This window comes from Salmo trutta, chromosome 19 (assembly GCF_901001165.1).
Source record: "Salmo trutta chromosome 19, fSalTru1.1, whole genome shotgun sequence".
NCBI lineage: Eukaryota > Metazoa > Chordata > Actinopteri > Salmoniformes > Salmonidae > Salmo > Salmo trutta.
The window spans coordinates 47,013,336-47,028,412 of NC_042975.1; the positions used below are offsets into that span (position 1 = coordinate 47,013,336).

Below are 15,077 nucleotides of genomic sequence, written 5' to 3' on the forward strand. Positions count from 1 at the left end.
GCACAGAGCCCAACACAGGTGCGTTGAAACATTTCATTATGAGCTGCCTGGCGCTATTTAACGGCCGTGGTGCTGAATCGGCGACCAGTCCCTTGATTTAGTTCGCGCTGGTGCTGAACGTTTGTGTACCGCTATAAGGACACAACAAGGGATTGCCGCAGGCTAGTTAGATGTCTTCACTGTACCGGCTTCTACAATTCATGTTACAACTAAGGCCTAAAACAGATACTCTATCCTCCAATACTTTGGTTAAACCTGCTCAGCCCGTTCAATTATGGTGCTTATATGTATAATGCTAATCCCGCCCTTCAAGACACCTAAAAGAAAGTCAAACTTTTTTGCAGAGGGGAAAAGTTCTGTCAACAAATTCTTCCAAAATGTGGCCTACTTTAATTATGGATGCTTCCACAGTATATTATAATTTATGAATCGCTGTAAATATACAATCTGATGTGTGGAATAAAAATGTCCATGTGATTTTTCCCCAGATAACAACCTTTTTTTGTGAGAGTCAACAATCCATATTCTGAAGTACGTATAAACAGCTTAACAAAAGTCTGCTCAACACAGAGGGCTTTATTTGCCACCACCATCTGAGTAGTTACTGTATGTATCTCCGATCCCTTAAAGGAGGGAACTGATTGTGTTGTGTTCCAACCAGGGGGTGCAGTAAGTTCTGATGAAAGAAAGCCAATAATACTGTAATACGACAGGAAACAAAACTTGAGTGTGAAGGAATAACTTCACCGGGTCATTAATACAAATCTAAAAACCCGTGAATAAGACAGCACTTGTCTACCAGACATCCTCTGAAAACATCCCATCCAACATCACATCCATTGCTTTGGGAGCAACAAAGGGAATTGTCTGCACTGAAGCTAATCTATCTGTGTCAGTGGTCGAAATACTTTGGCGTTGGCTTTGCGTGCTGCATAATATAAAAGGGAACGGAACCACGCTCACTGATGCAGCAGCCTTTCTTATTGCCGGACCTGTATCCTTACTATGAAAGCAGGTTTGCATTCCAATCAAAATCGGTCATAGACGATTATGTTCGATTCAGATTGGATACTAAATCCAACACCATTGTACTCTTATATCACGGACCAGTCAGAATGAAAACGGCACGCATCAGGCAGGTCCTTTGACCCATAGGACAATGCACCTGTGAACTCACAACTATATAGGCCTGGGGGTCCTTGATTGTTTCCATCAGCCAATAACACTACTCTACAAACCTACAAAAAGTATTTGATTGGATAGTGATTACCTCACCAGTGTCTGAGCTCTAAACCGGTTGCTGACTGAAAAGTAATAATAAAAAGCAGCTGATACCATGACCTAAAGCAGAGTGGTGCTCCAGCCCCTGCAATATGGTTGTCTGAGACGCATGCACGCACGCACGCACGCACGCACACAGAGCAATATAGCAATATGGCCAAGTTTGTCGGCGAGAGATGTGTGTTGCTCAGTGCATGTGGCAATGGGGAGCTGCTGAGCGGAGCGCTGGGGGAATAGAAGAGAGAGAGAGAGAGCTCTCCAAGCTGAGGCTCAACGTGATCAACATGCTGTTAAATAATGGATGCTTGACTAGAGGGGGAAAAGAAAGAAGTCTCATGTTCCTGCTGCTGGGATAATGAGCCCAGGCCTGGCATGAGATTTTCACTGGGGTTAAATTAATCCCATTCAACAGTGTGTTTGTGTTTTATCTGTGCATGTGTCTGTGTGTGAAAGTCCATGTTAGTATATGTCTATGTGCGTATGTTTTGGGCTTGTGTATTTTCCTGAACGGTGCATGTTAACGTGTTTGTCTCTGTGCTTACATATACGGTAGGTGTGTATACCTGACTGTATTGTGTTTCCAAATATACACTGAGTGTACAAAACACTCGATGACCTAGACTGACCAGGTGAAAGCTATGATCCCTTATTGATGTCACTTGTTAAATCCACTTCAGGGTAGATGAAGGGGAGGAGACAGGTTAAAGAAGGATTTTTAAGCCTTGAGACAACTGAGACATGGATTGTGTATGTGTGAATGGGCAAGACAAAAGATTTAAGTGCCTTTGAACAGGGTATGGTAGTAGGTGCCAGGCGCACCGGTTTGAGTGTGTCAAGAACTGCAACGCTGCTGGGTTTTTCACACTCAACAGTTTCCCGTGTATATCAAGAATGGTCCACCACCCAAAGGACATCCAGCCAACTTGACACAACTGGGAATCATTGGAGTCAATATGGGCCAGCAGCCCTGTGGAATGCTTTGGACACCTTGTATAGTCCATGCCCCGACGAATTGAGGCTGTTCTGAGGGCAAAAGGGGGGGTGCAACTCAATATTAGGAAGGTGTTCTTCATGTTTCGTACACTCAGTGTATGTACGAGTTTGTGCAACTACTCGGAGCAAATAAAGTTCACCCCTCAACGCAATAAACCAGATTGTGTTCTCACAGCTCGCAGGAGCGAGATGAGGCAGAGCTGTGTGATCAAAAGAACGTGTCACAATCTCAGTGGCCTGTCTGGTGTGTTTACATCTCAGTCTTACCTACAGACATCACTGAACAGCCACTATAATACACTCAATAAAGCCCTGATGGTAGAACTGCAGTGGTATGTACTGTACCTAATGAAGAGACTAGAGATACTGCATGTCCTGTAGGTTTGTAGACATGTCTGTATGTGTTTGAGAGTGTGCCTCATTTCCTTCAGTGTGTGTTTTTACACAACAGACAGTACTGTCCTTCTGATACTCTCCAACGCTAAAAGACTGAGAAGTCAGGGAGATTACTGGTGGACATTAGAGAGGGGGAGCGAAAGATGGAGAGAGATGAGAGTGTAGAAGAGAGCAAGAGAAAGAAACAGAGAAAAGGAGGGAGGATTTAGAGGGAGAGAACACCAGGCACGGTGAAAACACACAAGAGAGAAAGAGAGAGGGGGGGGTTGAGATGGGAGACAGCTCACTTCGACTGGGCGCCCAAGCTAAGTTGAACTGTGGTGTATGTTGCCGGGCAACAGCAGCTAACTTTTGGAGTACAGCCAGTGTCAGCGCGAAATACTGCGATTTGCATGGGAGGATCAGAGACGCATACAGTATTCCCTCGTTCTCTCCTTTTATGAAGCACAATTTCCCCAAGACAATGCAGAAAGGGCAGGGAGCTTAATAATTGAGGTAGGATTTCAATAAACAGGAGACTAACAGTACAAATATAGCTTTTCACCCATTCTGCTATTCCATGGACTTATCATCATTGCACAGCCTACACTAATTACCACCAGACACATATACTGTACCTTCATTAATAAATGGTAACGTATGCCTTATTGCCTAGGTCCTTTTTTTTTTTTACAACCACTACTGTATATCAACCTGTCCAGCTGTCATGAAACATTGCCAGGCTGGATGCTGCAGAGAGAGAGAGAGACGGGGGAACTGTTGGTCGAACACTGCCCAGGTTTCTACCTAACTAATACAACAGCAGCAGTGAATACTCTCCATCCAGCCCTGGCATCCTGTCAATCTGTCCACACGTACAGCACACTACTCATCCTCTAGGTGTGTAGCTACTGTCCATCTGGATCTATGTGCATCTGGCTGTTTGTCTGTCTGTCTGTCACGTCTCTGGCCCAGGCTTGTGTTGGCTAGCTGCAACTGTCACTTGTTTCAGCCCTGCTTCTACCAAACCCTGCTGTCCCCCCTCTATCTGGGCCTGTGACCGTGTTCATTACCACACAGGAATATGCGGCAGGGAGGGAAGTTGCTCCAGGACTAGGGCTCTTGTGGTTTATGTCATCCTAACTTTGTAAAGGGACATTGCACATAACTAAGAGTAGAATTTACTACCTAAGTACAGATTCCCGCCTAAGCCATATGCAGTGTTGCCAGCAAGCTTTTCTTTGACGAAATAGACAAGACTAGAGACACGTGGAGATATTGTAAATAACATGGCAAACAACGTTGCCTAATCCTTCGGGTGACAAGATGTTTTGTTTGGTTCCTGTGTGCACTGTGAATAACTCTGACCTTTAAAGAGTCCATTCCATACCAATGTTGACGTTCCATCTATTTTGTTTCGTCTGTTATTATTGTTGTGATTATCACCGTACTCCATTTAATTGGGATTGTGTAGCAGTTGGGATAACTGAAGGGTTTGTTATCATAGGACTCAACAGCCTGCGATGCAAATGTTTGAAATGTCAAAATGAGTGTGTTCAATGATTGGACCTACGTTGACCCTGTTTCTTTCCTGTGCAAAACCCCAAATGTGCAGAGCCCTAAAGTGCATTCTGCCTGCTTGCACGGAGTCTGCCAGGCCGTATGGCAGCTTGCGGCCCACAGATCAGCCCATGCATGAAAACCCAATATGCTAAAGACTGGGAAGAGAAGGAGCCAAGGAGGAAGCCATGTTAGCGGGGATCTGAACAGAGCAGCCAGGGTAGACACTAGGCAGTGTTTGTTTGACCAGTCTACAATACTGATGATGATGTCCCAAAACCACAACAGGTAAACTCAGTTGAATTAGAGCGGCACGTTGCTCTTCAATGATGCATAGAGGATACATTTGGACATTCACAAAATGGCAGAACTCAGTCATCGGTTCATGTGTCTTTTTGTCACCACCCCATAATGGCTATAGGAGTTGGTTCTATGACCCATCTTCTAGGTGCTATGTTCTAGGTGCTATGTTCTAGGTGTTCCTTCAGTGTTCTGTCCCCTACTAAACCATGTAGGGTAGGCTGTCTCCCCCTCCAAACTGTATACTTTAAGTAGCACATTTCAGCCATCTATTTCCTGTCACTTACATTTCGCTGGATTGATTGCTTTCATTTTACTCCTGAGACTCTCATACTCTTGCTTGTGCCTGTCATTTTTTTTTAAATTATAAACATTGCGACCGTGGAAATGTTAATAATGACCTGTCAAACACATCCTGGTAATGGCTGAAATGGGCTCGATTAAATACATTGTTTTTCCGTTACATCTATCTGAATGCTAAAGCTTTGTCGGGGGCGTAACGTATTGTCTCGACACTTGCATCACAAGAAAGAGAGAGAAATAATTTTGTGTTTTAATTTTTTGTGCAAAAAAATTATAATACAGTTGAAATGTTTCCAAATTAGATGCGCTGAAATGAAAGCAACCTCCCAAAATGAACACTTGGATTATAGTGATATTATGTGTGATTTTACAAACAATGTAAAGTATGTATAGATAGGTGTAATCTGGAGCCAAGTTTGTTGATTTTTAATCCGAGGATATCCTGCTATTGACACACTTGTTGAATAATGCAACAGAACATGACAACAACAGTAATTAATGCAGCAGTCTAGACAGAGCAGGTGAAGGCAGGTTGTCCTGTTAATATCTTCCCGGTGTGAAATAGTTCCCAATTGTTCTGATTGTGACGTCATGTTGTAAACATTTTCACAGCGTGAAAATAATTGCACGCGCGTTTGTGTGGATGGCTGAGCTCGTGCAGATGTTTTTCCTCACATCCCCTCGCCCTTGCTAGCTAACTAGCTGTAAACTGGTCTTAATGACTTGTTCTCAGAAGTGTGCAATTTTAACTTGTTTGTATAGCTAACTAACAAACATTTTATATATATATATATATATATATATATATATATATATATATATATATATATATATATATATATATATATATATATATATATATATAGTCGTTTGCAATCACAAAATTGCGTGCCCACAGAACAATTTTTCAAGTTCGAAGGAGGGTGTGAGAGAAACATCCGCACGAGCTCAGCCATCCCACATAAAGAGCTGAGGTCCAATTATTAAACTGGGAACATATTCATGCTGGGAGAAATGTTACAGCATGACGTCACAATCAGAACGATCAGAACGACTGGGGACATATTCACGCTGGGAGAAATGTTACAGCATGACGTCACAATCAGAACGATCAGAACGACTGGGGACATATTCACGCTGGGAGAAATGTTACAGCATGACGTCACAATCAGAACGATCAGAACGACTGGGAACATATTCACGCTGGGAAGATTGTTTACATGACACAGGTAGGCCTAGATCAATGGACACCAACCCTTTCTGAGTCAAGATGACTTTCAAAATGCAAGCTGTTCAGATTTTTTTTTTACATGACTTAAAATATAAGCATATGCAACATGAATCTATTAAAAACAGTACTGTGGTAATGAGGTATGTGCATTATCACCACATATTGGCTGTGCTTGAATTGCCCTGCCAATGCATTGTTGTTAAATCTCAGACCATTTCAAAATATACAGTACCAGTCAAAAGTTTGGACACACCTACTCATTCCAAGGTTTTTTCTTTATTTTTTACTATCTTCTACATTGTAGAATAATAGTGAAGGTATCAAAACTATGAAATAACATATGGAATCCCACTGCTGGCTTGCTTCTGAAGCTAAGCAGGGTTGGTCCTGGTTGGTCCCTCAATGGGAGACCAGATGCTGCTGGAAGTGGTGTTGGATGGCCAGTAGGAGGCACCCTTTCCTCTGGTCTAAAAAAAAATATCCCAATACCCCTGGGAAATGGTTGGGGACATTGCCCTGTGTAGGGTGCTGTCTTTCAGATGGGAATTTAAATGGGTGTCCTGACTCTGTGGTCATTAAAGATCCCATGGCACTTATTGTAAGAGTAGGGGTGTTAACCCTGGTGTCCTGGCTAAATTCCCAAGCTGGCCCTCATACTGTCACCTAATCATCCCCAGTTTACAATTGGCTCATTATTCCTCTCACCTCTAGCTATTCCCCAGGTTGTTGCTGTAAATGACAATGTGTTCTCAGTCAACTTACCTGGTAAAATAAATGTAGGAACCAAAATATATATTTGAGATTCTTCAAAGTAGACACCCTTTGCCTTGATGCCAGTTTTGCACACTCTTGACATTCTCTAAACCAGCTTCATCAGTTAGACACCTGGATTGCATTTCAATTAACAGGTGTGCCTTGTTAATTTGTGGAATTTCTTTCCTTCTTAATTTGTTTGAGCCAATCAGTTGTGTTGTGACAAGGTAGGGGTGGTATACAGAAGACAGCCCTATTTGGTAAAAGACAAGTCCATATTATGGCAAGAACAGCTCAAATAAGCAAAGAGAAACGACAGTCCATCATTACTTTAAGATATGAAGGTCAGTCAATCAGGAAAATGTCAAGAACTTTAAAAGTTTCTTCAAGTGGAGTCGCAAAAACCATCAAGCGCTGTGATGAAACTGGCTCTTGTGAGGACCGTCACAGGAAAGGAAGACCCAGAGTTACCTCTGCTGCAGAGGATGAGTTATTCGAGTTACCAGCCTCAGAAATTGCAGCCCAAATAAATGCTTCACAGAGTTCAAGTAACAGACACCTCAACATCAACTGTTCAGAGGAGACTGAGCGAATCAGGCCTTCATGGTCGAATTGCTGCAGAGAAACCACTACTAAAGGACACCAATAAGAAGATGCTTGGGCCAAGAAGCACGAGCAATGGACATTAGACCGGTGGAAATCTGTCCTTTGGTCTGATGAGTCCAAATTTGAGATTTTTGGTTCCAACCTCTGTGTCTTTGGGAGACGCAGAGTAGGGGAGTGGATGATCTCCGCATGCGTGGTTCCCACCGTGAAGCATGGAGGAGGTGTGATGGTGCTTTGCTGGTGACACTGTCTGTGATTTATTTAGAATTCAAGGCACACTTAAGCAGCATGTCTTCCACAGCATTCTGCAGCGATATGCCATCCCATCTGGTTTGCGCTTAGTGGGACTATCATTTGTTTCTCAACAGGACAATGACCCAACACACTTCCAGGCTGTGTAAGGGCTATTTGATCAAGGACAGTGATGGAGTGCTACACCAGATGACCTGGCCTCCACAATCACCCGACCTCAATCCAATTAAGATGGTTTGGGATGAGTTGGACCGCAGAGTGAAGGAAAAGCAGCCAACAAGTGCTCAGCATATGTGGGAACTCCTTCAAGGCTGTTGGAAAAGCATTCTGGGTCAAGCTGGATGAAACAATGCCAATAGTGTGCAAAGCTGTCATCAAGGCAAAGGGTGGCTACTTTGAAGAATCTCATATTAAATATATTTTGATTTGTTAAACACTTTTTTGGTTACTAGTTTTGATGTCTTTACTATTATACAATGTAGAAAATAATAAAAACAAAGAAAAACCCTTGAATGAGTAGGTGTGTCAACTTTTGACTGGTACTGTATACATTTCAATATTTGAGGTAGGCTACATGATCACACCAGTTGCTGTATTACTTGTCGGCACAGCTGAGTGAGAAGAAATGTTAATAATTTGCTTTTTTTTTTATCTGAATGGGCTGATGGAGTCTGCATCTGATGGTCAGTCTCAGCGGAGGGAGAGGGCAGCAAGTGTGCAACTGCAGCCTGCAATTCGGGGTGTTCCTGCATGCATCCCATTGGTTCCTTCATGACCCCCCCCCCGAGCATCCCATTGGTTCCTGCATGAGTTCTTTCGATCGCGCCTGCCGGAGTCCTCCTTGCTACCTAGCGGGACACCCGCCCTTACCGTCATCCATAGAACTGTGAGAAAACAGTGCCCGACAGGTGGGGGCAAAGGACACATATTAAATGGTTCAAAATGGGAACACGTCGCCTACCCGGTGTGTGCAGGGCAGCTGAATCGGGTGCACCTACCCGATTTTTGGTGTTTGCAGCCATGTTCCACCCCTTTACGTTAATGAATTCATACAGTATATGCAAATACACACCGTATATTTATGCAAATTAAGAACATATCATTTATTTTATTTTAATTGAATACCTAAATTCCCACCTAAATCCCTGAACTCCATTCATTATTTATACGTGCCAGTAAAATGTTTTATGTGCCATAATTCAGTCAATATCTGATGGATAAAATAAAATAAACTTGTTGATGACTGTTTCTACTGTAAGAGCGCTCATGCGTGTGTGCAATCATGTGCGAGTGTCTCTCTCCTCCACCCCCCCTTACTCTATCCTTTAGATTTGTCCTCTCCACTACACTACACTACTCTCCCTGACTCCATCTCCCTCCTCTACCCCTCATAGCTAGACCTCAGGGAAGTTTCATTATGTAAGAGGCCTGTGTGCAGTAAAACACTGCTGCAAACCGATCCTTAAATAATTCACCCACACTGCTAAATAAAGCTTGTGAGTATCATGCATGCAGATAGCCTTCAGTGGGGGCGAGCTGGGCGCAGGGTATCACACCATCAAGATACACCATGTCCACACATCTCATGGGGTGGGCTCTACGCTGTCTGGCCAATGAGCCACCATGTCACTGATATTATTCTCAAAAAACAAAAAGCACACACTTATATAGCATCCATCATAGTAATAAAACACACAAATGCTTATGAGAACAGGACACGTAAAAAAAAAAACACAAAACTTCCACAGAAAACAATTCAACAAAGAGTGACACATTTCCATGGATACAGACACCTAGCAGAATCATACCAACATTATACGACATCTAAAAGTGAAACTCATTTCTCAAGCATAGGTATAGCAGAATGGTGAAAGGCCTCTTCTCCCACAGACCCTTACACGTGAACCCGATCTGACCCATAACACACTGCTTTCACAAACAGTGGGAACACAAACACCCAACAACAAGCTGTGCATTTTCACAGTGAATGTCAGGAATCCGATTGTGGGTGTAGAGAAACGGATCAGAAACGGCTGAATGTTTATTGTAAATATGGATGTCCAAAGGATGGTCACCATTTTTAGAAAGATCTCTATCCAGCCTGAGCTTTGGGAGAGAAAAACTGAGCGACTGCATATGTCATAATCATATTTCAGAAGAGAGATTCCCCCTGTGTGCTTACTGACTGGCTGTCTAAATCCAGAAGTGCCTCTACTGATATGTCAGCCCTTTCCATGATTGTCTCCGTTTTCTTCTGAAAATAAATCTGCTATTGTGAGGGTTCCCTCTCTCAGACAAAAGGCATTCGATCCACAGTGATTTACCGAGCCCCGCCAGAACTAACACCTATAGTGTCCTAGAATCTAAGACAAAGTAGGCCGCTCTGAGCCTAGCTTGTTCACACTCTCCAGAGATGCCCTGACATGTGACCAGGCCAAGTGGCAGACACAGTCTCCACTCCTCCAATAGCCAGTTCATGTCCTGGTCACAACAACCCTACTCATAGGCATCACTAATATCCTCATTCCTCTATACCAAGACTAAAATCACCATGATCCCTGGTGGCCACCCACCCTCCAACACAGAGAAGGTACTGTAGTCCAGCTGTGTGACAGAGAAGAACAGCACCTAGGACAGCTTTTTCAATGAACCCTCTTCCCTCTGTTACATTTCCTGTGTGGGCCAATCATGTATCACAGTGCTGAAGAGTGCGGTCAATACACACTCCCGAGACCCTACTTGTAAATAGAGGGCTCTTCTTGAACCAATAAAACAGTACTCATGCCACTGTGAATGTAGCACATGCCATTGTGACGCTGTCTTGTTACGTGGGAGGATGTAGCAAGTGGACATATGATAGTATCCATCACTGAGTACCAGAGGGAAATTATGTGACAACATCAGAGGTTAACACCTTACCACCTGATATATAACTGTAAGAGAACATAAGAGTAAGTGTGACATTGTAAAAATAAGAGCTGAGTAAAATCAAACAGGAAAACAAACGCTTAAACACAGGTGAGTCATTTATAGGCCAGTATGTTTAGCTATGTGCTAAGCTTTGCTTCAGGGCAATTCCATGTTAACTGAATGACGCAGACTCCCATTTTTCACGTTAACACTCTGCCAAACAAAAACCATTGGTTGCAAAGTTAAACGAACCATACAACTCTATGCACAAGGACTACTTTGAACAATTTCCCCTGGAAAATGTTAAAACACATTTACTAGAAGAACCTGCAGATGTAAGGTTTGGTAACGGAATGACAATCAAATTTCCCTCCGATTTTTATGCGACTGTGTTTTTCAAAAACTCTTGTTAAATATCTACTCCGAATTAAGATTCCAAGATGTCAGTAGAAAGAATGGGGTGTCAGCTATGACATCTTGACTTTAAAAACAATTCTGTTTTGGTTATTGTACTACAATAAGTGTTTGGATATTATTTTTACACACTGGCTATTATTCTGATGAGCTCTGCACCCAAACAAGACCAGATCAAATCAAGATTTGGTTGGTCCGGAGTGGACCAAATCTTTACCAATCATAGACATCTATGTTTCACAAGTTTGGACATCACAGTACAGCACAGTATACAGTAGATACAGTACAAGAGTACAGTTCAGTACAGTATAAAATACAGTAAAGTACAATACAGTCAATTATACTGTACTCTACTCTGGTGTGAAAACAGCACCCTGCACTCTATCCCTGATGCAGTGAAAATAATGAAAATAAAACAATGAAGTAAGCTTTCCTTTATTTGTACTATTTTCTACATTGTAGAATAATAGTGAAGACAGCAATACTATGAAATAACACATATGGAATCATGAAGTAACCAAAAAGTGTTAAACAAATCAAAATAAATGTTATACTTTAGATTCTTAAAATTAGCCACCCTTTGCCTTGATGACAGCTTTGCACACTCTTGGAATTATTTTCCAACAGTCTTGAAGGAGTTCCCACATATGCTGAGCACTTGTTGGCTGCTTTTCCTTCACTCTGCGGTCCAACTCATCCCAAACCATCTTAATTGGGTTGAGGTCGGGCGATTGTGGATGCCAGGTCATCTGATGCAGCACTCCTTCACTTTCCTTCTTGGTCAAATAGCCCTTACACAGCCTGGAGGTGTGTGTTGGGTCATTGTCCTGTTGAGAAACAAATGATAGTCCCACTAAGCGCAAACCAGATGGGATGGCGTATCGCTGCAGAATGCTGTGGTAGCCATGCTGGTTAAGTGTGACTTGAATTCTAAATAAATCACTGACAGTGTTACCAGCAAAGCACCCCCACACCATCACACCTCCTCCTCCATGCTTTAGGATGGGAACCACACATGTGGACATCATCCGTTCCCCTACTCTGCATCTCACAAAGACCCGGCGGTTGGAACCAAAAATCCCACATTTGGACTCATCAGACCAAAGGACAGATTTCCATGAGTCTATTGTTCCATGCGCATGTTTCTTGGCCCAAGCAAGTCTCTTCTTATTGGTGTCCTTTAGTAGTTGTTTATTTGCACCAATTCGACCATGAAGGCCTAATTTACACAGTCTCCACTGAACAGTTGATGTTGAGATGTGTCTGTTACTTGACATTTTCCTGATTGACTGAAGGTCAGTCAATCAGGGAAATTAATGATGGACTGTCATTTCTCTTTGCTTATTTGAGCTGTTCTTGCCATAATATGGACTTGGTCTTTTACCACCCCTACCTTGTCACAACACAACTGATTGGCTCAAATGCATTAAGGAAATAAATTCCACTATTTAACAGGGCATACCTGTTAATTGAAATGCATTCCAGGTGACTACCTCATGAAGCTGGTTGAGAGAATGCCAAGAGTGTGCAAAGCGGTCATCAAGGCAAAGGGTGGCTACTTTGAAGAATCTCAAATATAAAATGAGTAGGTGTGGCCAAACTTTTGACTGGTACTGTATTTGCCACAGCTGTAGCTTTGTAGGGTATTAGGAGCTCTAAACAAGCACCAAGTAGTACCACAATTCATCAATCTTCAGCCACCTCAAAAGAGATGTTTTTGTGAGCAGCATGAAGATATTACTCAAATTGATTGATCGGTTAATGAATTTCTAGTGCTATGAGATTGCTGCATTTACCAGTCCTGCCAGGGATGGCACAGGCATTGACCTGGCTGTGGTCATCCTGAAATCCCTTCACATTCAATACACAGTTGCAGTGGTTCATCCAGCATATCCCTCCTCCCTTACGATGCAACAGACCCACGGAAGACAGGATGTTCCTTGGAGAGAATTGTGCTCTGCATTAACAACTACAGTCAACTTTGAGTGATCCCATTCCACTCTCAAAACCCTTCGTCCTCTCTGCAGAAACGCTCACTCGTTGAGATGCAGCACAGAAAACACACATCGGTCTGCTGTCTCTGTATTGTCACCTGTTCAAAGCAGTCTCTTTCCAAAACTATGTAGCTATGCCCTCTCAGAATGGAATTGAGTACTAAGGGATCTGTCCTTGCAATGCTTGCTGACTTTACTATCCTGCAGCACATTCTTTCGCTAACTCGTTACGACTTAAATATGCTCTGCTTCTAAAGCGATTATTAAATTCCCCTATTGGCAATAGCCCCAAAAAGATTAAACATAAGACAAATAAATGATGTCTTCAATGGAAATGGTTACTTACTGAACTAACAAGAAGTGCATTAGTATGCAGGAATACATTACAAGAAGACAGCCTATGCATATTCACCCCCCCCAAAAGTTGATACATCCAATACCAGTCATATATGTGTCACACCCTGATCTGTTTCACCTGTCCTTGTGATTGTCTCCACCCCCTCCAGGTGTCGCTTGTTTTCCCCAGTATATTTATCCCTGTGTTTCCTATCTCTCTGTGCCAGTTCGTCTTGTATGTTCCAAGTCAGCCAGCAGTTTTCCCGGTCGCCTGCTTGTTGCTATTCTCCTTTTTCTGGTCTTCCTGGTTTTGACCCTTGCCTGTTTCTGGACTCTGTACCTGCCTGCCTGACCATGAGCCTGTACCTTCTGGACTCTGATCTGGTTTTGACCTTTTGCCTGTCCACGACCATTCTCTTGCCTACTCCTTTTGGATTAATAAACATTGTAAGACTCCAACCATCTGGGTCTCACTTTGTGTCATGATATGACATTTTTTCCCAAGTACCTGTAGGCAATATTAATGTGTGGGAGTGATCTAAACTGTATAGGCCTGAGCCTGTATGTGACATATTATAGGCTCCATCTGTGTTTTTGTAGCTTTGACCTATTGGATGTGGGGATGGTCCCACCATCATCAAATCATGTTGCCCTACCCATCGTAGTACTGTAGGCGCACTGGGACAATTTGAAGAGCCCGCTCATTCTGAAACAAATCGCAACACTACGCCTACCAATACTGCATGAGAAGAGAAAACCGAAACGAGATCCAAGACTGGAAATTATTCCCATGTTGTATAGGCCTATCAGTTTATATCAGAGGAGGCTGGTGGGAGAAGCTATAGGAGGACGGGCTCATTGTAATGGCTGGAATGTAATTTATGGAACTGAGTCAAACGTGGTTTCAATATGTTTGCTACAGTTCTAGTTAATCCATTACAGCCATTACAATGAGCCTGTCCTCCTATAGCTCCTCCCACCAGCCTCCTCTGGTTTATATGTACTCTTGGTTAACCCAGAACTAAAGTCTCATGTAATTGGTCAGCTGCTTAAGGTCTGGGTCCAGAACTTAAGTTGTACCATAGAGGCACAGAATTAAGTTAGAGGAAAAATAAATGGAGGTACTTATTCAAGAAAGAAAAGCGAACTGGATGGAATATGGGGAAAAATGCACCAAATTATTTTCCAATATAGAAATGCTACCACAAATGTGTTAACTTGTTACAAATGATGGCGTCACGCATGATTCACCGAATTATATTTTGAAAGAGGAAGTAAAGTACTTTAAGAATGTTTTCGTTTCCATCTCCATCTCCACTAACTGAAACTAATTGTATGGATTTTTTTCCTCCTAATAATAATGTCAAATTAACATCTGTACAGAAAGACTTATGTGAAGGTCAAATTACAGAGGAACTTCTCAATGCAATTAAAGCCTTTAAGGCTGGGAAAACTCCAGGGCTGTCATACCAGTGGAAGTATACCAAACTTTTTTTGATATACTCAGAGGACCATTATTATCATGTTTTAACCACTCCTATATAAATGGTAGATTATCAGACACGCAACAAGGTCCAATATCATTATTACTGAAACAGGACCCAAGTGGTGTATATATAAAGATCCAGTCCATTTAAAAAAATGGAGACCTCTTACACTTCAGTGTTGTGATGCAAAAATCCTAGCAAAATGCTTGGTGCATAGAAATAAAGTATTGTCAGATATTATTCATCCTAATCAGACAGGTTTTTTACATGGACGGTACATTG

The 15,077-nt window shown here is 42.4% G+C and overlaps 1 protein-coding gene across 2 annotated transcripts in view; it reads right to left on the reverse strand.

Moving 5' to 3' along the window:
* LOC115154819 (serine/threonine-protein phosphatase 2B catalytic subunit alpha isoform) overlaps positions 1 to 15,077 on the reverse strand; it is a 52,388-nt gene that overhangs the window by 31,870 nt on the left and 5,441 nt on the right. The window lies entirely within an intron of this gene.